Raw genomic sequence first — 25,129 nt, 5'->3', positions numbered from 1 at the left:
GGAAGAACAAATCCATTGATGGAATAACCTGGTCAGTCAGTATGTTCAGGTAGTCAGCTGACCTCATTCTTGGAGCACATATTGTTGCTGAACCTAGACCTGACCAACTGCAGCAACCCCAGATCATAGCACTGCCCCCACAGGCTTGTACAGGAGGCACTAGGCATGATGGGTGCCTCACTTCATCTGCCTCTATTCTTACCCTGGTGCGCCCATCACTGTGGAACAGGGTAAATCTGGACTCATCAGACCACATCACCTTCTTCTATTACTCCAGAGTCCAATCTTTATGCTCCCTAGCAAATTGAAGCCTTTCTTTCTGGTTTGACTCACTGATTAGTGGTTTTCTTACGGCTACAAAGCTGTTCAGTCCCAATCCCTTGAGCTCCCTTCGACATTGTGCGTGTGGAAATGCTCTTACTTTCACTATTAAACATAGCCCTGAGTTCTACTGTTGTTTTTCTCCGATTTGATTTCACCAAACGTTTAAGTGATCGCCGATCACGATCATTCAGGATTTTTTTCCAGCCACATTTCTTCCTCAAATACGATGAGTCCTCACTGTCCTTCCAGTTTTTAATAATGCGTTGGACAGTTCTTAACCCAATTTTAGTAGTTTCTGCAATCTCCTTAGATGTTTTCTCTGCTTGATGCATGCCAATGATTTGACCCTTCTTAAACAGACTAACATCTTTTCCACGACCACGAGATGTGTCTTTCGACATGGTTGTTTAAGAAATGAGAAGCAACTCATTGCACCAGTTGGGGTTAAGTAACTTGTTGCCAGCTGAAAGATAATCGCCCATGCAGTAATTATCCAATAGGAGGCTCATAACTGTTTGCTTAGTTAAATCCAGGTGGCGACTTTTTTTTTGGACAGGTAGTGTATTTAAATGTGTCAATTTTTGATTATTTTACATATAAACCCAAAAAATATTGACCAGAATTCACCACTAGCATGATGTACAATCAGTCATGAAAATATAGTCTCAGAATCACTTGGATAAGTAAAAGTTATTCTCCCATAAAGTGACACCTGTTATATTTGAAAAATTGGGCTGCATTCTGAAGGCCAAAATACACTGGGGGAGATTTATACAGACCGGTGCTTTCTGCACCAGTCTTGATATCCCCTGCACTGCCGGAGGATGCACCACATTTATTATGGCTCAGCCCTCATCGTAAATTAGGTGCATCCTCCGGCAGTCCGTGCACCTAAACTGAAGATTTCTAGCTTCATTTGCGCCAGAAAACTGGAGTAAATAAAGATAAATGTGTAGCGGCCATGCCCCCTTCCTTCCCTTGATACGCCCCCTTTCTGAAAAGTGGCGAGGGCAGTGGAAAATTGGGAGATGCGACAATTATTTTAAATGTTGCAGCAAAAAAGTTGTAAATATAGTTTGCAATTTTTTAACGCCACTTTTCAGACACAAGGGAGATTATAAATCTCCCCCATTATGTCCTTAAGGGGTTAAAGGGGTTTTCCAGAATAAGAAAATATTTCAAATATTTTTTTTCCAAATACAGCACCACCCGGCCCCTATTGAAGTTTATGGCGCTGAGTTGCAATGCCACATATAACCTGTGAACATTTGTGCAGCTATTTTTGAAAGTAAGTAACTATGTTTTTCTAATCTTGTACAACCCCTTTAATTAAAGGTTTTGTCTGTCTAGTAAACAGATTTTTACTGGTTTAAAAAATAAATAAAAGTCATACTCACGGATCTCTTGGCGCTCCCGTTCTGACTCTGCCAAAGTCGTCCACCATGCTCTACTTCCTGATCCCTCTCAGCACCGAATTGTGACTATCCAGCCAATCATTGGCACAGGCAGGTGACTGTTGCAGGGTATGGTGGCTACACATGATAAATCTTGGAGACGACTGTGTGAAGGTCAGATAAGAGGAGAGCAAAGATGGAGATCATGAAAGAATCAGAGATTGTGGATGTACTGGGAAGACATGTATGGAAGGGAGAGGTTATGGAAAGCCTTGTATACTGTTGTTAATATTTTAAACTGGGAAATGGGGAGGCAGTAAAGGTGTCACGACAGAGGGGAGGGATAAGTGCTGCCCTAAACTCCATCCCACCTCCGTCCCTGCCTACTTGCATGGCCCGTCCTAACTGACGGCGTACAACTTGGCGGCAGTGCCTTGCTTAGATATGTGCAGGGGCCTAAGAAGATAAGAGAAATACTGTAACAGAGTCAGGCAACCGAAAGTCAATGCCAGGAGGTCATGCAGGTACACAGGGAGCAATACAATAACAAGGTCAAAACACAATCCGGAATAAGAAGCCAAGAGGTCTCGTCAAATCTAGGGAGGTCACAAGGTTGAGACCAAAAACAGAGCCAAGGTCCAAGAACACAGAAATGCACAATAGGAAACTGCTAGTGAGGGTAGCAAGACCAATCACACGCAACCTGTGGCCAGCAGGTTACCTATTTGAATAGGTCCTCCTGAAGGCCAACGTCACATGACCCGTCCCCCGCAACTCAGAACAGCTGAGTGCCGACTCATCAATATCGGCGCTTAGTTCCCCACATGCTCGTTGCCTAGGGGATGGAGGACGCCGGCCACGTCCTCGCTCCTGTTCACTAGCGGGATGCCGGTGGCGCTGCCAGAGGGGAAGCACGTCGCCAGCTCCCCGTTACAGTACCCCCCCTTCCATGAGGGGCCACCGGACCCATATTCACTGGAAACAGTTTTTCCGGGTGAGCTAAATGGAATCTCCTCACCAACCTTGTAGCATGCATTTTACTCGCTTGTACCCAAGATCTTTCCTCGGGACCAAAACCCTTCCAGTGAACTAAATATTGCAAAGAATTACAAACCTTTCTCACATCAATAATCCTAGAAACCTTGAATTCTAGTTGACCGGCAACCTCCACTGACGTCAGAGGTTCCTGTGCAGGGGATACAGGAGACACATACTTCTTGAGTAAGGCTTTGTGAAAAACATTATGGATGCGAAATGAGTCAGGTAACCGTAACTTAAAAGACACTGGATTAATGATATTAATAATTTCATAAGGACCAATAAATTGAGGTGCAAATTTACCCAAAGGTACTTGTAGAGATAAATTCCTGGTAGATAACCACACCTTATCTCCCAACCCGAAATCTACCCCTCGAGAGCGCCTCTTGTCAGCATAAATTTTTTGAACCTCCTGGGCTTTTTTCAGGTTCGACTGAACCTGTGCCCAAACTGTGCACAGTTCCTTACCCACTAGATCGGCTTCCGGAATCTGAGAGGAAGACGGCGAAAATGAGTTAAAACGCAGATGAAACCCAAGATTACAAAAGAAAGGAGACATACTAGTAGACAAGTTCACCTGATTATTAATGGCGAATTCAGCCAAGGACAAATGTTTCATCCAAAGATGTTAGTTGTCGGAGACGTAACACCTCAAATACTGTTCAAGAGACTGAGTAAGACGTTCAGTTTGACCGTTGGTTTCCGGGTGAAGAAAAAGACAGAGAGATATAACATTTATGACAAAAGGCCCTCCAAAACTTTGAGACTAATTGAACGCCTCTCTCCGAAACTACATTCTCCAGAATTCCATGTAAATGTATTACATGATCCACAAAGAGGGAAGCTCGAGTCTTAGCATTAGTTAATTTTGCCAGAGGAACGAAATGAACCATTTTGCTAAATCTGTCAACGATTACCCACACAACTAATTTACCCTCTGAAACCAGTAGGTCGGTGACAAAATCCATGGAAATATGAGACCACGGTCTACTAGGGATGGGCAGCGGTCGTAACTAACCCATCGGACGGGACCTAGGAGTCTTGGACCTGGCACAAACTTCACAGGAGGATACATACAGTGCTGCCCATAATTATTCATACCCCTGGCAAATTTTGACTTAAAGTTACTTTTATTCAACCAGCAAGTTTGCTCAAATGTAAATAAAAGCTGAGAATCCCCCCCCCCCCCCCCCACAATAATGCCTCTTGTACATCGTCTTATTATCTTTTGGGAGACACCTATGTCATTTCCTGTCCAAAAATTACTTGCTGGTTGAATAAAAGTAACTTTAAGTCAAAATTTGCCAGGGGTATGAATAATTATGGGCAGCACTGTATGACTGGATATCTATAGACAAAGAGGGCCACCAGTAAAACCTGGACACTAGTTCCTTGGTGTCATTAATACCTTGATGCCCACTGAAAACAGAATTGTGGCACTCACCTAGCAGCCGGAGACACAAACAACTTATCTTTAGGGGATTGTACTGGAGCCAAATGTTGTCCCGCAGTGATCTCGGTCGTCAAATTGAAGGAGACCGAAGCCACAATGATACTTGCCGGCAAAATATGTTCTGGTGGAGTATCAGGAGAGTGAAAGGCACAAAAACTCCGGAATAGGGCATCAGCTTTAACATTTGACTCTACAGAGACTCCAGCCTGAATAACAGGTAGAAAACATAAATCACATTTTACTCCCCACTTCTCTAATTCAACCGTGGACCAGTTGATGACTGGATTATGAACCTGGAGCCAAGGTATACCCAGAACTACCTCAACTCCAAATGACAGACCCCCACAGTCAAGGTTACTTCCGGAGTACAATTTTCTACTGTCCCGCCTACTAACAGTGTGGAATGGATAGCAATGATTAGAGTTGAGCGGACACCTGGATGTCAATGGGGACCTGAACTTTTGGGCACTAAAATGGCTCTAAAATAGTCCTGGAAAGGGCTAGAGGGCTGCAAAAGGCATCAAAATGTGCTTAAGAGCATGACAACTGCTCTGCAAATAAATGTGGATAGGGAAATGACTTAAAATAACATAAAATACAGAAAAATTTAAAATAACAATCTGGATCTAGGAGTAGGAGGTTGAGGAGGCGGTGGATGGGTGGATGTGGCGGTGTAGGTTGACGTGGCGGTGTAGGTGGAAGCGGCGGTGAAGGAGGAATAGGTAGCCAACACTGATTTGTGTTATTTTTTATTTTTAAATTGGGGTATCCCCCAAAATATTGGGACATATAACAAAATAAAACAAAGAATAAGTGCACTTGAGTACAAGAATGAATGGTTAAGGCTGGAATAAATGTCTATTCTGCACAAGGTACGGACAAGTCCTGTGGGATCCATGCCTGGTTCATTTTAATAAACGTAAGCTTGTCCACATTGGCTGCGGCCTGTGATAATGCTCTCTGCCGTGCTAAACACACGTTCACACTATACACAGGCTGCAGGGCAGGTCAGCACCTCCAAGGCTGACAAAGCTTTTCCACATTTTGGCCATGCTAACCCTGCCTTCTCAGGTGCTGGCGGTGCCCCAGCTGCGTTAGCGACCTCTTACTCCTCCTCTGCCTTCGCCTTGTGCTTCCACTGTGCCCCCGCTATCAGGTGGGAATGCCATCATCAGCGTGCGCTTGTAGTCGCGCATCTTCCGATCAGTAACAGATGTTTTCACTAAATTTAGTTCCCTGTCAGCAATGCAGAGCAGGGGTTCATTCACGGCAAAAGGGGGTTCTTGTCACCCAGCAATAGAACAGAGGATTTTGAAAGATTTAGGCCCCTGTCACCCAGGCACAGCAGGGGTTCATTCACGGCAAAAGGGGGTTCTTGTCACCCAGCAATACAACAGAGGATTTTGAGAGATTTAGGCCCTTGTCACCCAGGCACAGCAGGGGTTCATTCACGGCAAAAGGGGGTTCATGTCACCCAGCAATAGAACAGAGGATTTTGAGAGATTTAGGCCCTTGTCACCCAGGCACAGCAGGGGTTCATTCACGGCAAAAGGGGGTTCTTGTCACCCAGCAATACAACAGAGGATTTTGAGAGATTTAGGCCCTTGTCACCCAGGCACAGCAGGGGTTCATTCACGGCAAAAGGGGGTTCTTGTCACCCAGCAATAGAACAGAGTATTTTGAGAGATTTAGGCCCCTGTCACCCAGGCACAGCAAGGGTTCATTCACGGCAAAAGGGGGTTCTTGTCACCCAGCAATACAACAGAGGATTTTCAGAAATTTAGGCCCCTATCACCCAGGCACAGCAGGGGTTTGTATACGCCAAAAATTGTAAAATGTCACCCGACAACTGAAAATACGATTTTTTTTAATTTAGGGCACTAAAATTGGCACTTTTTTTTATTAAAATGGCTCTAAAATAGTCCTTGAAAAGGCTAGAGGGATGTAAAGAACATGGCAACTGCTCTGCAAACAAATGTGGATAGGAAAATAACTTAAAATTAAATAAAATAACTAAAAATTACAAATTATTAACCTGCAACTCAGAGAAGGAGGTGGATATGGAGTCGGAGGTTGAGGAGGCAGTGAATGTGGTGTTGTAGGTGGAGGAAGCAATGGAGGAGGAACAGGTAGCCAACAATGTTTTGTTTTTGTTTTTTTATTGGGGTAGGTAGCCCCCAAAATATTGGGACAAATAAAAAAAAAGAAAACAAAGAATCATTGCACTTGACTTGAGTACAAGAATGTATGTTTGATAGTGGTATAAATGTCTATTCTGCACAAGGTACAGACAAGTCTTGTGGGATCCAAGCCTGGTTCATTTTAATGAACGTGAGCTTGTCCACGTTGGCTGTGGACAGGCGGCTGCGTCTATCTGTAATGACGCCTCCTGCCGTGCTAAACACACGTTCAGAGAGTACACTGGCTGCAGGACAGGCCAGCACCTCCAAGGCATACAGGGCAAGCTCTGGCCATGTGGACAATTTGGAGACCCAGAAGTTGAATGGGGCAGAACCATCAGTCAGTACGTGTAGTCGTGTGCACAGGTACTGTTCCACCATGTTGTTCAAATGCTGCCTCCTGCTAACACGCTTCATATCAGCAGTTGGGGCCGGTTATTGCGGCGAGGTGACAAAGCTTTTCCACATGTCGGCCATGCTAACCCTGCCTTCTGAGGTGCTGGCGCTGACATAGCTGCGTTGGCGACCTCTTCCTCCTCCCCTGCCTTCACCTTGTGCTTCCACTTGTCCCCCGCCATCAGTCGGGAATGCTCTCAGGAGCACGTCTACCAGTGTGCGCCTGTAGTCGCGCATCTTCCGATCATGCTCCAGTGAGGGAATTAAGGACGGCACATTGTCTTTGTAACGGGGATCCAGCAGGGTGGCCACCCAGTAGGCAGCACACGTTAAAATGTGGGCAACTCTGCAGTCATTGCGCAGGCACTGCAGCATGTAGTCGCTCATGTGTGCCAGGCTGCCCAGAGGTAAGGACAAGCTGTCCTCTGTGGGAGGCGTATCGTCTGCGTACTCAGTATCCCCCCAGCCACGCACCAGTGATGGGCCCGAGCTGCGTTGGATGCCACCCCGCTGTGAACATGCATCATCCCCATCCTCCTCCTCATCCTCCTCCTCCTCGTCCTCCAGTAGTGGGCCCTAACTGGCCAAATTTGTACCTGGCCTCTGCTGTTGCAAAAATCCTCTTTCTGAGCCACTTCTAAAAGACTGGCCTGAAAGTGTTAGAGATGACCCCTCTTCCTCCTCCTCGTCCTGGGCCACATCCTCTTTCATCATCGCCCTAAGTGTTTTCTCAAGGAGACATAGAAGTGGTATTGTAACGCTGATAACGGCGTCATCGCCACTGGCCATGTTGGTGGAGTACTCGAAACAGCGCAACAGAGCACACAGGTCTCGCATGGAGGCCCAGTCATTGGTGGTGAAGTGGTGCTGTTCCGCAGTGCGACTCACCCGTGCGTGCTGCAGCTGAAACTCCACTATGGCCTGCTGCTGCTCGCACAGTCTCTCCAGCATGTGTAAGGTGGAGTTCCACCTGGTGGGCACGTCGCATATGAGGCGGTGAGCGGGAAGGCCGAAGTTACGCTGTAGAGCAGACAGCCGAGCGACGGCAGGATGAGAACGCCGGAAGCGCGCACAGACGGCCCGCAATTTATGCAGCAGCTCAGACATGTTGGAGTAGTTGTGAATGAATTTCAGCACCACCAAATTCAGCACATGCGCCAGGCAAGGGATGTGCGTCAAACCGGCTAGTCCCAGAGCTGCAATGAGATTTCGCCCATTATCGCACACCACCAGGCCGGGCTTGAGGCTCACTTGAAGCAACCACTCGTCGGTCTGTTGTTCTATACCCTGCCACAACTCCTGCGCAGTGTGGGGCCTGTCCCCTAAACACATTAGTTTCAGAACGGCCTGCTGACGTTTACCCCTGGCTGTGCTGAAGTTGGTGGTGAAGGTCTGTCGCTGACCGGATGAGGAGGTGGTAGAAGAGGAGGAGGAAGCCGAGTAGGAAGAGGAGGCAACAGGAGGCAAAGAATGATGCCCTGCGATCCTTGGCGGCGGAAGGACGTGCGCCAAACAGCTCTCCGCCTGGGGCCCAGCCGCCACTACATTTACCCAGTGTGCAGTTAGGGAGATATAGCATCCCTGGCCGTGCTTACTGGTCCACGTATCTGTGGTAAGGTGGACCTTGCCACAGATGGCGTTGCGCAGTGCACACTTGATTTTATCCGATACTTGGTTGTGCAGGGAGGGCACGGCTCTCCTGGAGAAGTAGTGGCGGCTGGGAACGACATACTGTGGGACAGCAAGCGACATGAGCTGTTTGAAGCTGTCCGTCTCTACCAGCCTGAATGACAGCATTTCAAAGGCCAGTAGTTTAGAAATGCTGGCATTCAGGGCCAGGAATCGAGGGTGGCTAGGTGGGAATTTACGCTTTCTCTCAAAGGTTTGTGAGATGGAACGCTTCCGTGTGACATGGTGGAGATGCTTGGTGACGGAGGTGGTGTTGTTGGCGGCAGATCCCCTGTTTGCTGGGCGGCAGGTGCCAACGTTCCTCCAGAGGCGGAGGAAGAGGCCGAGGCAGCAGCAGAAGAGGGAGCAGGAGGGGCCTGAGCCCTTTCTTGGTTTTGAAGGTGGTTACTCCACTGCAGCGCGTGTCTCGCATGTAGATGCCTGGTCATGCAGGTTGTGCTAAGGTTCAGAACGTTAATGCCTCGCTTCAAGCTCTGATGGCACAGCGTGAAAACCACTCGGGTCTTGTCGTCAGCACATTGTGTGAAGAAGTGCCATGCCAGGGAACTCCTTGAAGCTGCCTTTGGTGTGCTCGGTCCCTGTTGACAGTGGCCAGTAGCAGGCGAACTGTTTTGGCGACGGCTGCTCTGCTTTTGCACCCTGCTCCCGCTTTTGCTACGCTGTTGGCTCAGTCTCACCACTGCCTCTTCCTCCGAACTCTGAAAGTCAGTGGCATGACCTTCATTCCATGTGGGGTCTAGGACCTCATCATCCCCTGCATCGTCTTCCACCCAGTCTTACTCCCTGACCTCCTTTTCGGTCTGCACACTGCAGAAAGACGCAGCAGTTGGCACCTGTGTTTCGTCACCATCAGAGACTTGCTGAGGTGGTATTCCCATGTCCTCATCAGGAAACATAAGTGGTTGTGCGTCAGTGCATTCTATGTCTTCCACCCCTGGGGAAGGGCTAGGTGGATGCCCTTGGGAAACCCTGCCAGCAGAGTTTTCAAACAGCATAAGAGACTGCTGCATGACTTGAGGCTCAGACAGGTTCCCCGATATGCACGGGGGTGATGTGACAGACTGATGGGCATGGGTTTCAGGCGCCACCTGTGCGCTTTCTGCAGAAGACTGGGTGGGAGATAATGTGAACGTGCTGGATCCACTGTCGGCCACCCAATTGACTAGCGCCTGTACTTGCTCAGGCCTTACCATCCTTAGAACGGCATTAGGCCCGACCAAATATCGCTGTAGATTCTGGCGGCTACTAGGACCTGAGGTCGTAGGTTCAGTAGGATGTGTAGCTGTGGCAGAACGGCCACGTCCTCTCCCTGCACCAGAGGCTCCACCAACACCACCACCACGACCATGAACGCATAAAAAGTGGTTAAGTCTGTTAAAAATAATTAACCGCCAATAAAAACCCTGATGTAGGGTATTGCACTCAATATTATTTTTTTAAACTCTATATGACAGCGGTATTTGTGGCCTAAATGTGACAGTCACCTATGCAAGTGTAATCACAGATGTGCAGTATATGAAAAAAAGTTTTTTTTTCACCACAGTATGCTAAAAGCCTTATTTGTGGCCTAAATGTGGCAGTCACCTATGCACGTGTAATCACAGATGTGCAGTATATGAAAAAAAGGTTTTTTTTCCCCACAGTATCCTAAAAGCCTTATTTGTGGCCAAAATGTGACAGTCACCTATGCAAGTGTAATCCCAGATTTGCAGTATATCAGAGGGATTTTTCACCACAGTATCCTAAAAGCCTTATTTGTGGCCAAAATGTGACAGTCACCTATGCACGTGTAATCACAGATGTGCAGTATATGAAAAAAATGTTTTTTTTTTAACAACAGTAACCTAATAGCCGTATTTGTGGCCTAAATGTGACAGTCACTTATGCTTGTCTAATCCCAGATGTGCAGTATGTTAGAGGGTTTTTTCACCCCAGTAACCAAAAAGCCGTATTTCTGGCCTAAATGTGACAGTCACTTATGCACGTGTAATCCCAGATGTGCAGTATATCAGAGGCTTTTTTAACCCCAGTATGCCAAAGCCGTATTTATGGCCTAAATGTGACAGTCACTTATGCACGTGTAATCCCAGATGTGCAATATATTAGAGGCTTTTTTCACCCCAGTATGCCAAAGCCGTATTTATGGCCTAAATGTGACAGTCACTTATGCACGTGTAATCCCAGATGTGCAGTATATCACAGGCTTTTTTCACCCCAGTAACCAAAAAGCCATATTTCTGGCCTAAATATTTTTTTAACCCCAGTAAGCAAAAAGCTGTATTTCTGGACTTGCAGACATGCAGATAGCCTGTGCTGGTGCACTATCATTGCATAAAATGGCTGACGATTATGTATTGATATTGACTAACTGAAGAAATCAAAGTTCGTTTTCAGCAGTAGTTGGCTCAGGGCAGGCTTAAAAAAATTGTGCACTGCACCCACAAAACACTTTTTCTGTAGATCGCTGAGTACATAAACCAGTTCTTGATAATATTTCTCCCGGACCTCTCCCTCACAGCAGCTGCAGCCTCTCCCTACACTAATCCGAGCAGAGTGTCGGGCGGCGCTACGTGACTCCAGCTTAAATTGAGGCTGGGTCACATGCTGCAGTTGGCCAATCACAGCCATGCCAATAGTAGGCATGGCTGTGATGGCCTTTTGGGGCAAGTAGTATGACGCTTGTTGATTGGCTGCTGTTCAGCCTTTCAAAAAGCGCCATAAAAATCGCCAAACACCGAACCCGATCCCGAACTTTTACGTAAATGCTCGGGTTCAGGTCCAGGTGCTGAAAACCCTAAACTTTACAGTTCGGGTTTGCGCAACTCTAGCAATGATATGAATAGGGTTAGCAAGGGACAACATGGGCATGCCAGGGGAAACAGCAAAGTTATGGTCAATAAAATTAGCGGCAGATCCAGAATCCACAAATGCCTTCCCAAAGCCCTTACTGGAGCCAAAAGAAACAACCACCGGCAACAACACTTTCTCTTTAACTACCTTGGGAAATACCTTCTCCTTCTGGGCATCAGGACGTGGAGATCTCCCATAAGGAGGAGCTTTAGGACATTGTTGCAACCAGTGGTCCGATTTTCTGCAGTAGAAGCAGGAACTCTTTTGACATCTCAGATCCCTCCTGGTCATTCCAAGCTGCATGGGCTCTTCTGGATGATTTTCCAATTGAACTCTTGAGGGTAAGGGGTCGAGTGTGACCACCACCAGTGGAGACATCAGTTGTTCTCTTTGTCTTTCCCTAATTTGTCGGTCCAGTCTAACAGCTAGAGTCATAGTCTGTTCTAAAGTGTCAGGGAGAGAGTAACTGACCAACATATCTTTCAAGTCTCCTGAGAGCCCCAACCGAAACTGACATCTCAGTGCTGGATCATTCCAACCAGAGGAAACGCACCATTTCCCGGATTTGGTGCAATATTCCTTCTCGGGTCTGTCTCCCTGACTAAAAGACCTTAATTGACTCTCAGCTACAGTCGCCTTATCAGGTTCATCATACAGTACAATAAGGCCTGAAAAAATGCTTCAACATTAGCTAGATAAGGGGAATCCGTGGGGAGAGAGTAAGCCCATTCTTGCGGGTCTCCCTGCAACAAGGAGATAACAATGCCTACCCTTTGCTGTTCAGAGCCCTAGAATGTGGACGTAAACTAAAATAAAGCTTGCTGTTTTCTTTAAATCTCAGGAAATACTTTTTATCCCCTGAAAAACGCTCAGGCAGTTTGACATGAGGTTCAATATTTTGAGCTGAGGAAATTTCTACAGGTGGGGTTGATGCAATTCCTGCTGCTGTAGCCTCTCTGCCAAATCCTGCACTATTTGAGCGAGACTATGTACCTGATCCGTAAGGACTCGTGCAGTACGCAGCCCTGCAGGGTGAGCGAGTGTGAGGTCACGGTTACTAGGCAGAACAAGGGTTTGCTTTTGTTACTCACAGTTTATATAAGACCCTGGGCAGGCGTACAGCAGTGATGGAGAGGCTGGCACATGGATCCTCTGGGGCACTCTCTGTATATATGGACCAGGCCAGGTGGTAGGTTGTTGCAGGTTTAATGTGCCGGTGGCAAGATCCCTTTAAGTTCGTGACGCCAGTGCCGGTAACGGTGGCACACTGATTTATTATAGTAATAATGGAGGAACACACGTTGCAGTGAACCAAAACTTCCTTTTACTGGAACAGTTAACTATTTACAGTCTTTGGTCAAAGTTCCATATGAAAGCAGTAACATGCAGGCTTTATAGCAATTGGCAGGCACAATGTTCTTGCAAGATACTCAGAGGGTTAAACACTTACAGATCAGGCTGCACTTTTCCTCAGAATCCTGTCTGTCTTTATCCCACGGCCCATATGCCCTATTGCTGGCTTTATCCTTGGTTAGGGAAACTTCCTCAGGTATATGTCTCCTTGCTTTAAATAGATCCTTCTGCCCTTCAGCTCTCTGTTTGGCTGGAATAAACCTTGGCTCTGCACTGTCCTCTGTTATAGGAACTTCAGGTTTCTCAGGAGGTAAAACCCTCTCCTGGTGGCAAACTTCTGAGCTTGCTTTGCTCAGGAACCTCAGGCAGGCTAGACTGAACTCACTAGCCTCCTGGACTACACTGCCTTCCCCTTTCCTGTCTGAACCTAACTATATACCAGGGGTTCCCTAGCTCCCTCTACTGTCTAGGAGGAGGAACTACCCCTAACAGGTCGGATACAGGAAATACACAGGGAAAATCACATGAAACATCATAAAAAGTACAATGGCCATATTCCACAGGAGGTGGAGAATAACGTGACCATATTAACCCTTGTGTAGTGCCCACCTTTACCTAGTGGGACACTACACTCGCATAGGGTCCATGGTTTTAGGTAAGGCCTGTGATTCTGTCACGACAGAGGGGAGGGACAAGTGTTTCCCTAAACTCCACCAAATAAATGAATGGTATCTAGTGTTGGGCAAGCATGCTCGGCCGAACACTTTTTTACTCGAGCATCGTAATGCTCGGCACATCGCGGTGCTACGCAGCCAATAAACGTGCGCGGAGGTACTGGCACTCACTGTAATGCCGTAGCCATGTTGGCTACTGGCATTACAGTGATGGGCTGGCCGTAACGCATCATCGGGTGCTATATAGCACCCGATGACATGTGGTTCGGCTCAGTCTTAGTCAGGGAGAGCTTCAGCAGAAGGGACAGGAATTGGTTTGTTTGTTAGGCAGATTTTACTGGTGAAAGGTGTTAGAGACCCAAAAGTCTTTTTAAGAACTATTGTTTTATCTGGCTGCCATATATATTATTAGCGCAACCTGCGCTAAATTGCGTGCAATTGTTTGGCCGCTGCTGACAGTGACACAACCTCTGCTACATCTGTTGTGAAATTCAGCGCAATTGTTTGGCCGCTATTGACAGTGACATTACCTGCGCTACATCTCCAGTATAACGTTAGCGCATCCTAAATATCAGTGACATTCAGTCAATTTTTTTCACTGCTGGTGGCAGCGACATTACCTGTGCTACATCTCCTATATAACGCTTGCCCATCCTAAATATCAGTGACATTCAGTCAGATTTTTTCGCTTTTGGTGGCAGCGACATTACCTGTGCTACATCTGTAACATCCCAGAGTTATGTTACGAAACTCTTTTACCCCGCTACAACCTGTTAAGGGCATTAACATTGTCATCTTGTGTAATTTCATGTAATTTCCTCACAAATGTGCATTAAAATCCTTGTTACATATGTATTGCTGTAATTTCCTTGTTCACCAGCAGGTGGCAGCAATGTTAGCGAGGACTTAGCTACAGTTTAGTGTTTCTGATTCGGAATAGTTCATTCCAGTTCAGCTCCCACCTCTTTGAGCAGAGTGGGCTCGCCCATATCCTGCCTCATGGGAAGAGAAGGAAGTTAAAGTTAGTGTAGCCCACCCCCTGCTAGGGGTTGGGTGTACGAGTAGGAGCTCCCAGATATAGGGATCCAAAGCCAGGATCTTGTCTCGGCTGAGACATTGATCATCATCCCCAGCCTGAGCCTTGCAGCCTCAAGTGTAAAATGCAAGCAGCCACCTCCAGTTACAGGAAGAAGCATACCCTGAGACAATAACTGTGAGTACCGTCCAGAGACCAGGAGAAGCCAAATTCCTCCTCAGCAAGTCAGTTCCCAAGGCAGCAGATGATAGATAGTGCAGAAGATATATTCCTGCCACATTACAGAGCAACAAGCAGACGTCCTTTTCCTGCAAAAGCTCCAGGCAAATGATAGAGCAGAAGATAGATTCCTGCCACACATTGCCAATACCTGCTGGGACTTCAGACTAATGCTGTATCTCACTTGGATGAAAGCTGCATCTAGTAAAGGCAAGATTGAACTTTATTCCAAGTCTGGATCTCAATTATTGCTGCAAATCCCTCAATTACTCCTACTAGCAACACACTCATTTTATTGCAAGTGAGCCAGGATCCAGGAGTCCAGCCGTACCCAGGTAGTAGACACAGTTGACACTATTGCCACTACTATACAGAGACATTACACCACTCTGGCATTCCTAACCTGGTACGTGAGCTACAACACCTTAAAGGGCCCTGTGTCAGAACCCTGCGCACACTGCAATTGGCATCACAAACAAAACTATAAACTATCACCTACACCTGACCCAGCAATTGCATATTATTGGCGTCAGAGTGCATATGTCAACCCGGCTCTACTGCACATCTCAGTGTATAACGTTTGCCCATCCTAAATATCAGTGACATTCAGTCTAATTTATTTGCGCATACACTTACAAAACCTGTGCTACTGTACGTGTGACATACTTGCAAGCATATATACCATTTAATATGCTGAAGGCGAGCAGTAAGGGACGAGGAAGTGTCCGTGTTGCTGATGGTGCACGCAGGGGCCGTGAAACTGTGTCTGCTGCCAGAGCACAAGAAACACACTCATCCACGATACCTAGCTTCATGTACCAGTTTGCTGGGCGGCACAGGACACCACTATCGACGTCACACCAGTGCGACCAGGTGGTCGGTTGGATTGCAGCAGATAATGCTTCCAGTCGGTTAAGCACCACCCTGTCTTCCACAAAGTACAGTCTCAGTAGCCAAGAGTCTGGTAAAAAGAATCCTCATCCTGATCCTCCTTCCTCCCACCATGGAGAGTCTTGGCAAACAAGTGATTCCACACTCGGATATTCCGAGGAGCTTTTTTCATCGCCATTCCTTGATTTGGCCCTCTCGCCAAGCCCGCTTGAAGAGGGACATGAGGAGATCTTGTGCACTGATTCCCAAACTCTTGAGCATCCACAGTCAGAAAAAGATGACGGTGGGGAACAGCAATTAGTGTTTCACGAGGTGGATGATGATGATGAGACACAGTTGCCAATAAGTCAACGGCAATTAACGTATCAAGAGGATTATGATGAGGATGAGACACAGTTGTCAATAACTGAGGTTGTTGTTAGGTCAACAAGTCCAGGAGGATGACCATAGTGAGGAAGTGGAAGAGGAGGTGGTGGACGATGAAATCACTGACCCAACCTGGGAAGGTGGCAAGCCTAGCGAGGACAGCAGTACAGAGGGGGAGGGATCCGCAGCACCGCAACAGGCTGTAAGAGGCAGTGGGGTCACAAAAGGGAGAAGGCGGGCCACACCAAACAGGCCTGCAACTGTTCCCCGGAGCACCCCCTTGCGGCAATCTCCCTTGCCAAGGGGTAGGTGTTCCGCAGTTTGGCGCTCTTTGAGGAAAGTGCGGACGATAAAAGAATTGTCATTTGCAACCTGTGCCGTACCAAAATGAGCAGGGGCGTGAACACTAGCAACCTCACCACCCCCAGCATGATCCGCCACATGGCATCAAAGCACCCTAATAGGTGGGCCAAACGCCTGGGTCCACAATCAGTGTCTGCGGGTCACGCCACTACCTCCTCTTCCCCTGTGTTACGTGCTGGCCAATCCCCTGTCCAAGACGCAAGCCCTGATGCCTCCTGCCCTACACCTTGACCTTTGCAAATACCATCATCTACCACATCCACTTCTGTGTTCCAGCGCAGCGTACAGATGTCCATACCCCAGGCATTTGAACAAAATTGCAAATACCCAGCCACCCACCCACAGGCCATAGCACTCAATGTGCACCTTTCCAAATTGCTGGCCCTGGAAATGTTGCCATTTAGGCTTGTGGATACTGAGGCTTTCCGCAGCCTGATGGCGGCGGCCGTCCCTCGTTACTCAGTCCCCAGCCATCACTATTTTTCTCGGTGTGCTGTCCCCGCCTTACACCAGCATGTGTCCCGTAACATCACCCGTGCCCTGACCAACGCAGTTATTGGGAAGGTTCACTTAACGACTGACACATGGACAAGTGCTTGTGGCCAGGGATGCTACATTTCACTGACGGCACACTGGGTGAACGCTGTGGAGGCTGGGAGTGAGTCATACCCTGGGATGGCACAGGTGCCTCAGATGCCAAGGATTGCGGGCCCTACTTCCATTAGGATTTCCGCCACCACCTACATTAGTGGCTGCAACCCCCCTTCTCCTCCTCCACCTTCTCCTCCACTTCCACCTCTGAACTCTCATCTTGCAGCACCAGTCAGCCATCAGTCAGTAGCTGGAAGCAGTGTAGTACTGGAGTGGGGAAGCGGCAACAGTCCGTGCTGAAACTTATTTGCTTAGGTGACAAACAACACACCACCGCAAAGCTGTGGCAGGGTATAAGGGACCAGACTGTGGCTCTTGCCACTCAACCTACAACCAGGCATGGTTGTGTCTGATTATGGCCGTAATTTTGTGGCGGCTTTGGAGCTCGGCAAGCTCACACACATACCATGCCTAGTCCACGTGTTCAACTTAGTGGTTCAGTGGTTTCTCAAAACCTACCCCAATTTGCCTGAGCTACTAGTAAAGGTGCGCTGCGTGTGTGCCCATTTCCAGAAGTCATCTACAGCTGACGCCGGTCTGGCAACGCTGCAGCAGCGCTTGCAATTGCCAGTTCACCGACTGTTGTGCGACGTGAGCACACGATGGAACTCCACGTTCCACATGTTGGCCAGGCTTTGTGAGCAGCAGAGGGCAGTACTGGAATACCAGCTGCAATATGGTCGTCGTCTTTCCAGTCAGCTTCCGCTCTTCACAAGCGACGAGTGGGCATGGATGTCTGACCTCTGGAAGAGGTGGAAATGGGGATAGACAGTACAGAGGGTGATAGCCAGACCACCCTCATTTCATCTTCACGAATTGGATGATGATGAGGAGGAGAAGCAGGAGACAGTTGCCTCTGCTACAGCGGGTAGTACCCATAGCAGGTTTATTCCATCTGTTCAGCATGGATGGGCTGAAGAGGAGGAAGAGGATGAGGAGATTGAGAGTCATCCTCCTGATGAGGACAGCGAAGTCTTGCCTGTTGGGACTCTTGCACACATGGCTGACTTTATGTTATGCTGCCTTTCCCATGACCCTCGCGTTATACGCATTTTGGCCAACACTGATTACTGGTTGTTCACCCTTCTCGACCCCCGCTACAAAGAGAACTTTTCATCTCTCATTCCTGTGGTGGAGAGGACGAGCAAAATGGTGCAATACCAGAAGGCCCTTGTGGAAAAATTGCTCTAAAAATTTCCAGCTGACAACGCTGGCGGCAGAGTACGTAGTTCATTGGGAAACCGAGGAGGGGAGATGAGGGGAACACACAGCAGAGGCAAGGCAACACTCTCCAAGGCCTGGGACAGTTTCATGACACCCTGCCAGCACCCTCACCCTGATGTGCGACCTAGTGTCACAAGGAAAGAAAAGTTTTCGAAGTTGGCGAAGGAGTAGGTAGCAGACCGTGTCAGCGTCCTCAATGATCTCTCTGTGCCTTACAGCTATTGGGTGTCCAAGCTGGACACGTGGCACGAACTGGTGCACTACGCCTTGGAGGTGCTGGCCTGCCCTGCCGCCAGCGTTTTGTCAGAGCGGGTATTTAGTGCTGCTGGGGGCATAATAACTGATAAGCGCATCCGACTGTCAACTGAAAATGCTGACAGGTTGACTCATATCAAAATGAACAAGGCCTGGATTGCCCCTGACTTCTCTACTCCACCAGAGGAAAGCGGCTGAACATAAAGGAACCTTAAATGTGGCTTTTATGGTGTATTGAATACACCACAAAAAAGGGTATATGGTTCAATCTTCCTTTTCTTGTCCTCCTCCTCCTCCATCATATCAACATGCTTATTAGGCTGCCCTCGCTCCTAATGTTTTTGAGGGTCAGCTCAGCAGCAGTCCCTCACCCCTAATGTTTTAAAGGGTCACCAGCAGGCCCTTGCCCATAATGTTTTAGATGGTCAGCTCAGCAGCAAACTCTCACCCCTAATGTTTTAGAAGGTCAAATCAGCAGCAGACCCTCACCCCTAATGTTTTATATAGTCAGCTCAGCAGCAGATCCTCACCCCTAGTTTTTTAGATGGTCAGATCAGCAGCAGGCCTTCGTCCCTAATGTTTTGGATGGTCAGCTCAGCAGCAGACCCTCACCCCTAATGTTTTAGAAGGTCACATCAGCAGCAGACTCTCACCCCTAATGTTTTAGATTTTTAGATCAGCAGCAGGCCCTCGCCCCTAATATTTTAGAGGGTCATCAGCAGGCCCTTGCTTCAATAGTTTTAGAGGGTCACCAGCAGGTCATCAATCATAATTTTTCAAGAGTGTGTATGATGCCCCCCTTTATGTGTAATAAAGGGTGTATTGGAGTGCCAGTTCCTTGTAATTTTTGGCAGCCCTGTAGAAGTCCCACTACTTGAACAATTGTACCGCAATGTGAATGAGGCTCTCCTTTATGTGATATACAGGTTGTATCGGAGTGCCTCTTCCTTGTAATTTTTGGCAGCACTTGCACTTTATATACAAGTAAATATACAGGAAAAAATGTTTCCTAACAATTTTTCCTCTAAAATCAATTTTATCTTCGGTTTTGTGCGTATTATTGTCAGTCTGTAAAAGTGCCGTACTACTCGGACAACATCGTTCTCAGCAGCGACCTGGGAGTCCAAGATGCATCCAGACATCCTCCCCATGCTGTTCCCGAACCATTTCAGTGGTGTTTCCATCAATTTCTGACCTTTTTCTATGAACCAGACACCCTCCACTCTTCAGAGCAGGGGGTGGCCTGGTTTAATGCTCGGGTTCTCCCATTGACTTCCATTGTGCTCGGGTGCTCTGCCAAGCACCCGAGCATCCCAAAGTGTTCTACTCGAGCACCCGAGCACTTTGGTGCTCGATCAACACTAATGGTATCCTATTTCGTCTGGAGACATTTATACTGTATATGTTGTGCACTTATAGAAGCCTTATTAACAATGGATGAACTTGTAGTTGTCAGCCAAGGGACCATCAGACTGAGAAACACATTGTGGATCATATTCATTAGTGACTTATAGTTCAGCTATCCTCCTGAGCTTCCCATTACATTGAGTCTTGTTAGCTGGAGAAATGTAATGTCTTGAATGTCCATCAATGTTTCTTTATCTGTTTCTAGGAAATATAAGAATTCTCAGACAGAAACATAAATCACATATCCACCTTTAGAGATACATATTCGAGTCACATTATTATGAACACTTCCTACTTTTGATGTCGGCAGCGCGTAGTTCATGAAGGAGGTCACATGTGGTGAGCTGGCTTGGTGGGTATATAAGGTGTGTGATAGGCTGTCTGCTCACATATTTCTTGTTTCTGTCATAGGTAAAAGGGTTGATTTAACAGAATTGGAAGAAGGGATGATTATTGACTTTAGGGCTGAGGGAGGCGGTATTTCTGAAACTGTGCAGTTTGTGTGCTGTTCTCGTGCTGCTGTGGTGAAAGTGTATGGTGAGTGGACAAATAGCACCATTGTGAATAAGCAATGTGGAAACTGCGGAGCACCACCTGCCACTGATGTGAGGGGTGAACGTTGGCTATGAAGGTGCATGAGGGCAGACTGACTCACTTTAGTGGAGCAGCTCTCATCCAAAAAGAACCAGGAAGCTACCAGTTGGGTGTCTAAACCAACAGTTCCGCGAACCCTACTGCATTTGGGGCTCTGAAGCAGACGGATGGTCACAGTCACTGAACCTCTGCTAACCAAGTTGAATCGGCTTTAAATTTGTGGTAGTACCAGGATTGGACCTCCACTGATTGTCAAAAGGTTACCTTCTCCGATGAGTCTGGTTTTCTGTTTCATTGAACGAATGGACGTTGGCGTGTCAGGCAAGAATTTTTTGAGAACAAACATCCTGCAACCACTGCTGGAAGAATACAAGTTGGTGGTGGCAGAATTATGGTCTGGAAAATGTTTTCTTGGCATCCATATTGAAGGCACTGTCATTTGATTTGGGTATGACTCCATCCTTGCAGATCACGTACACCCATACATGCTGATTGTCTACCCTGGGCCAGATGGGATCTTCCAGCAAGACAATGCGACCTCACATGGTTAGAAATGTCTGACATTGGCTGGAAGAGCATGACCAAGGCTTTAAAAGTACTACCTTCACAGATGTAATATTGCGTGTGAAGATTCTTGGCTTGGATTAATGTGAAGCCCTCAGGAACTAATTTACTAAATAAATACATATAATAACAATAAACTGCAACGGTTTCACAGAATTTTACTATCCTGAGACCAATTTGCCAATAATTGAGGCACAGATTGCTTTTTCTGAATGTATAGATGAATAAAATACACATCACAATACCTTGAGTTATTGGAAATTCATGTCTAGATATATCTATAGGATTCTGGTTCGTAGGTAATTTATGTGAAAGGGTCTTTGTTAAAACCCAAACTTGGGGTGCAAACAAGCATTTATGACTTACTTACTGGAATGCATGCGATATATTTTATTTTTTTATTTTATTTTTTTGTTATTTAGAAATGAGAAGGTCGAATAACAACCTGAAAAACACTCTAAGTTTTCACCTAGGTATATCTGGGGATTCAAGGGCTAAGTGTCAAAATCATGGTAGGATTCTGCAAGAAGGACTGTATGTGTTAAGTCAGCAGTCTCTGTCTGCCACTGCCCTGCTCTCCACTGCAGGCATGATACCCATGCTACACACCATGTTGGTGCCTCCATACTTCTGCTTGGTGCTCCAGCCTCTGTCTCCTTAGGGCACGCGCGCTCACCTCCAGCCTCTTAAAGGGCCAGTGGGCACTCTTCCAAATTCTTCCTCAGCCAATGGCTGGGGGTCCCGACCTATTTTAGGCACCCTTTCCAGGCAGAGGGTGTCTAAGCTTTAGGTTCCCTGGTGGCCAGCAAAAGTGTTATTGTGCTATTGCGATTTACCTATGTTTATCCTGCGGTTGTTCCTGTCTATGCTGCAACTTGTCTGTCTGTCTGCCTCATCTGAGTTCCTGCCAAACATCCAGTCTACCTGCCTCATCTGCATCTTCACTATCACCCACCTGTCTGTTTATCCTGTGTCTCCCACCATCTATGCTTCAAGTGTGCTGTCTGGATCCCTAAAACCTGCATTCAAGTCTTAGTGACTGTTCAGAGTATACACATGGTTTTCCTGCATTTTTGGACCGTGTGGTGTCAGTTGCCAACTACACTGGAAGTATACCAGGGGGTAGCGGTCCGGTTGCTTCCCTGCAGTGAAGGTACAGGGATTAAAGGGTGAAAAACAGTATGTCCTTGAAGCAGCACCTTTGGGTGCTATGCATTTTCCATAGGTGGGAAACACTTCAGTTGACCCAAACAATGTGGGATTTTAACCTGCTGTGTGCCCCTCTTCACCAGGAGACTCATGGGGACTAAGGGGTATAGATTGGACCTCCTTTTTAAAAGGATCGGAAGGCTTACCTTTCCATGTTGCAGAGGTAGAAGTTACACTCAAACCTTTTTGCCACATAAGAAGTAAATGAAACCCAGTGGATAGGGCTCCTGTTAAATGTATTGCATGGGGGACCATGAGCTTAATGTTACACCTCTGGGGGAAAAACCTGCACCAGGAGGGTCCTCCGTCCATGTATGTCTGGATGAAATGAAAAGCTGCATTCAAGAATACATGAGTGGTTTGGTTCTGGGTGCACCCCCATGATTTTCAAGATACTGGTGTGAAAGATATATCCTCTGAAAAGAAGACCCTAAAGAGAACTTTTATTATAATGGTTTTATGTTCACACCAGATGACCAGGATTTCATGACTGAAAGATGATTAACTTCTAATGTGTGAACACCACAAGGTCGAAGAACTAATCAGAAGTTGAGCCTTCAATAGAAAGTTGTTTAATGGATAAGTTCTATCCTTGACATTGATGCTCAAGGCTTGTTAGTTCAACTATTATATAAAACTGTATGTACAAAACTAGAATTTTTAAGAGGTTGTCCGGTTTGCATTCTTTAAAAATGATCATTTATGAAGGATGTAATTTTGCAATGTATTTCTTCTACCTTTGCTGCTACTATGTCCCATTCTGGGCTGTGGTCACATGACTATGTCCATGCAGCTCATTCTTATTTCCTGTGATGTTATGTCCATGGAGAGGGCAGTGATAGGGGAGTGTCTATGTAACTAGCTGGATGGGGGAGCTATAAACTAGCTGGCTGTTGTTAGGGATGGTGATAGGGGAGTGTCTATATAACTGAGTGGTTGGAAGGAGCTATAAATTAGCTGGACATTGTTAAGGGCAGTGCCGGAACGGTGGCAGAGATAGGAGAGGTGCATCATGGGTTTGGTTGGATACAAGAGGTGCTACGTACCAGATGGAAACAGACCAACAGACCAAACAGATTGGTTTACAAACATGGTGGAAATGAGTCAGGAGAATCAAAATTTAGAAAGAAAAACATGGGGAAGAGGTACAAGAGGTAAGCAACTATATGAGCATACCTGTTAGAAAACATACTAATTGCAGAAAACCCCTTTAAGGAAATTATTATGCCATACACATTAAACCGTATGTGAATCCTAGTACCTATATGGCCAAAAAGCCACATATAACATCACAGCAATAATGTTGATAGCTGTTTACGTACAGGTACCATATGGTGTTCCATAAGGGTATCATGTGGTTTCCTAAATATTTTGCACTACAACAACAGTCTGCCTATGGCATGGAGTGCAATATAAAGTTATGAAAACCTCCATAGAATAAGGTGACTGCTAATACTGCTGCTGTCCTATCCCAACACTCTCTTCCTCTAAAGCTCATGAATAGCTCTGGCGAGAGGGGTGAGTATAAGATTTTTTTTAAGCAGTTTCGGGCAACCATTTTCATTTTTTTCTCTCCTTTTATTATCTACTTCTGATTGTGGCTTCAAAAAATGGCAAAAAAAATCTGAATGTGTAGCCGCACCCTAATCGGCTTATCTGCTTGATTATAATAGATCATTTTTATAATTTCTACAATCTTATATATGAGGGTGAGTCAAAAAATGTTTGGCAGTAAAGTTTATTGTAATCAACTAATAGAAAAGGCAGATATCATTTTTCAACATAATCTGTGACAGGGCAGGGTCTGAGGTGGCCCCACTGCTACTCATCATCGAGGTGTCACCACGTGTCGCTGCTCTCTGGAAGAAATGGTAAAGTGTGGTGCATCCCAATGGAAAATACGTCCAGAGAGTCAGGGTCTGCAGTAAATCAGTGTGCGTCTTTACTGGAGGAATTCAAGAGCAAAACAATACAGGCAGTACACTGAGCTGGCTTCTCCAGTCTCCTACCTGGTAGAAGAAGGTTTCATGCTGAGGAAAGGCCTGAGCTAGCTGTCCCTCTCTCTCTCAGAAGATTGGTACCTTGGCCAAAGGCTGGTGGCCCCGGGTGTGTGGCTCAGTCATCCAGGTGGCTCACTGGTCAACAGGCTGGAGGCTGCAGACAGCTAGGGGCTCTGACTGCTCTCCTTATATACCGTTTTTTTGCTGAACTAGAACCTTCTAGTGAGATGGGTGGAGAAGCACAGCCTAAAAATAATCATTGTTACAATTTCTGTCTATCATAGACTACTGTGAGGGGGCACATATCTGGGCATAACTACTGTGAGGGGGCACATGTGAGGAGGCACATATCTGGGCATAACTACTAAGAGGAGGCACATATCTGGCATAACTACTGTGAGGGGGGCACATAAATGGCATAACTAATGTGAGGGGGTACATATCTGTGCATAACTACTGTGAGGGGACATATCTGGGCATAACTACTGTGAGGTGGCTCATATCTGGGCATAACTACTGTGAGGGGGCACATATCTGGGTATAACTACTGTGAGGGGGCACATATCTGCATAACTACTGTGAGGAGGAACATATCTGTAAATAACTACTGTGAGGGGGCACATATCTGGGCATAACTACTGTGAGAGGGCACCTATCTGGCATAACTACGGTGAATGGGGCATATATCTGGGTCTCAGTAGTATGAAGGGGGCACATATTGGCATGACTATGGTGAAGGGGTCACAATGTGGGCATACGTACTGTGAGGGGGCACATATCTGTCATAACCTGTGAAGGGGGAACAATGTTGGCATAACTACTGTCTGGTGGCATAAAGGGGGAATAATTAATATGTGGGAGCATTTAGGGGACTGGGTGGGATTAGGTGTGTATCGTTGTGTTTTGTTAGAGGCGTGGCCTAGTATGAAAAAACTTTGCTGCAGCCTGCAAAGGGTGCTGCACATAGTGTCCCTTTTTCCTCTCTTTAAAAGTTGCGAG

Source organism: Bufo bufo, chromosome 2 (genome assembly GCF_905171765.1).
Source record: "Bufo bufo chromosome 2, aBufBuf1.1, whole genome shotgun sequence".
Taxonomy (NCBI): Eukaryota; Metazoa; Chordata; class Amphibia; order Anura; family Bufonidae; genus Bufo; species Bufo bufo.
Note: the sequence above shows the minus strand (reverse complement) of the source record.